Here is a 2952-nt window from a genome sequence, read left to right on the forward strand (position 1 = left end):
AGCCCACTGTTGAAATCTGCCCCTCAGAAGAAGACTCCTTTCAAAATATTACTGCTCATTGACAGTGCGTCTAGTTACCCAAGAGATCTGATGGAGATGTACAATGAGATTAATGTTGTTTTCATGCCTGCTAACACAATATCTATTCTGCAGTCCATAGATCAAGGAGTTATTTTGACTTTCAAGTCTTATTATTTAAGAAATACATTTTTTAAGGCTACAGCTGCCATAGGTAGTGATTCCTCTGATGGACCTGGGCAAAATAAATTGAAAACCTTCTGTAAAGTGTTTACCTTTCTAGATGTCTTTAGCAACATTTGTGATTCATGGGAAGAGGTCAAAATATCAACATTAGCTGGAGTTTGGTAGAAGTTGACTCCAACTCTCACGGATGATTTTGAGGGGTTCAAGAGTTCAGTGGATGAAGTGACTTCAGTAGATGAAGTAACTGCAGTTGTGGTGGAAATAGCAAGAGAACTTTAGAAGTGGAGCCTAAAGATATGACTGAATTGCTGCAATCGCAGGATAAAACTTTAATGGATGAGGACTTACTTTTTATGGCTGAGCAAAGAAATTTGTTTCTTGAGATGGAATCTAGTCCTGGTGAAGATGATGTGATGGTTGTTGAAATGATAACAAAGGATTTAGAATACTACATAAACTTATTTGATAAAGCAGTGGCAGGTTTTGAGAGGATTGGCTCCAGTTTTGAAAGAAGTTCTACTGTGGACAAAATGCTATCAAACAGTATTGCATGCTTCAGAGAAACTTTTCATGAAAGGAAGAGTCAATTGATATGGAAAACTTTAATGTTGTCTTATTTCTAAAAAACTGCCAAAGTAACCCCAGCCTTCAGCAATCACCAACCTGATTAGTCCCGCAGCCGTCAACTTTGAGGCAAGAACCTCCACCAGCAAAACTATTATGACTTGCCAAAGGCTCAGATAATGGTTAGCATTTTTTAGCAATCAATTTTTTTAAATGAAGGTATATACATTGCTTTTTTAGACATAATGCTATTACAAACTTAATAGACTACTGTATAGTGTAAACATAATTTTATATGCACTTGGAAACCAAAATATTTGTGTAACTTGCCTTATTGTGATGTTCACTTTATTGTAGTGGTCTGGAACTGAACCCACAATATCTCCAAGGTATGGTTATAATTGTTTTCTTGTATAACACAAGTCTTGAGACCTCAATTATAGTGTCAGGAATTTGCTTTATTCTAGAAAGAGAATTCTTAGGAAAGAAAGTCTTTCCATTCAAAGATGGGAAAATAGACATAGCCAGAAAAATATTTATCCTATGTTTTTGCTTATTATGTGAGACCACATCTAAAACCTAAATGGAAATGATGGAGGAAAGTATAAGTTGAACACAATTCTAATTTGATTATAAGGCAAGATATACTAAGCTGTGATGATTTTGTCTATTTGCCTGACAGAAAATAGTCAAATAGTGGTGCCAGACACAGTAAGTTCAGCAATTTGAGGTTTTAAAAAGTACTTATTTTTAGTAAAAGCAGGAGTAGTTTGGACATATGTAGTCAGGACCCCAGACCTTTTTCTTTAGGTCTCACTGTTATGCTTACTTCAAGATGAAAGAAATGGCTTTGAGTATATAAATCATACTGGAATATTTCAATGTGTTCCAGAATGGTAATATTTAGCATAGAATCTAATCATAGTTCAGAGTGGAGACTTCATACTATTGACTATTAAGAATAACTGATATAAAGTTACAATGCTTGCTATTATCAAATTGTATTTATGTCTTCAACTCTATCATTAGAAAAAATGTTTGTTAACATGAAACAAGTAGAGATTCATTTAGATCCAGGATAACATTTTATTTCAGTGAATTTTTCTTCTCAACAGTTTAGACTTAATACTTTATCATCTATAATTATAAAACCCCACAGTTTCAAAATTTGGGGTTAGATGAAAATGTCTTTTTTTACACTTTATTCTTGAATAATAATTTAGTTGGTTTATAATTCAAAGTTGACAGTTACTATTCCTTAGTATTTTGAAGATATTATTCCATGGGTTTTGGTCTTCTTTGTTACTGTTGAAATATCTGCTTTCAGTCTAATTGTCATTCCTCTGTAGACAAATCGTTCCTTTAATTCTTGCTGTCATTGAGATATTCTCTTTTTGTCTTTGTACACTGATGTATTTAGGCATCGATTTCCTTCCATTTTATTTTCTAGTTTTTAAAATTTTATTTCTCTTATTTATTTATATTTAAGCTGTTAGAGATTAAAAATTAATTTTTAATAAAAATTCAGCTTTTATCTCTTTAAATACTGTCTCTCTTCCATTCCCTATATTGTCTCTTTCTTATTTTATCTTCCGTATCACTAACTACTCTGTAACATTTTTCTCTCTTCTGTCTCTCTGTGCTACATTTTCTGTAATTAGTGGCCTTTATCTTTCAGTTAATTGATTCTTTTTCAACTGTCTAATGTAATGTTTAACCGACCATTGAATTTTTTTTTTTTTTTTTTTTGCGGTACGCGGGCCTCTCACTGCCGTGGCCTCTCCCGTTGCGGAGCACAGGCTCTGGACATGCAGGCTCAGCGGCCATGGCTCACGGGCCCAGCCGCTCCGCGGCATGTGGGATCTTCCCGGACCGGGGCACGAACCCGTGTCCACTGCATTGGCAGGCAGACACTCAACCACTGCGCCACCAGGGAAGCCCTACCATTGAATTTTGAATCTCACTAATTATATTTATAATTTCAACAAGTTTTTTTGTTATATATAAGATTTTCTGATCTGTTCTGAAAGCATATTTCTTGCTCATGTTTTTGATTCACTCTTTTATTTTGCATGCTGGTCTAATAATTTCAATATCTGAAATTCAAGAAGTCTAATCTGGGGTGCTGATTTATTTTCTCTTGACCCTTGCTCATAGTGGTATATTTCCTTGGATTCAGAGCTC

This window comes from Kogia breviceps, chromosome 1 (genome assembly GCF_026419965.1).
Source record: "Kogia breviceps isolate mKogBre1 chromosome 1, mKogBre1 haplotype 1, whole genome shotgun sequence".
NCBI classification, from domain to species: Eukaryota; Metazoa; Chordata; class Mammalia; order Artiodactyla; family Physeteridae; genus Kogia; species Kogia breviceps.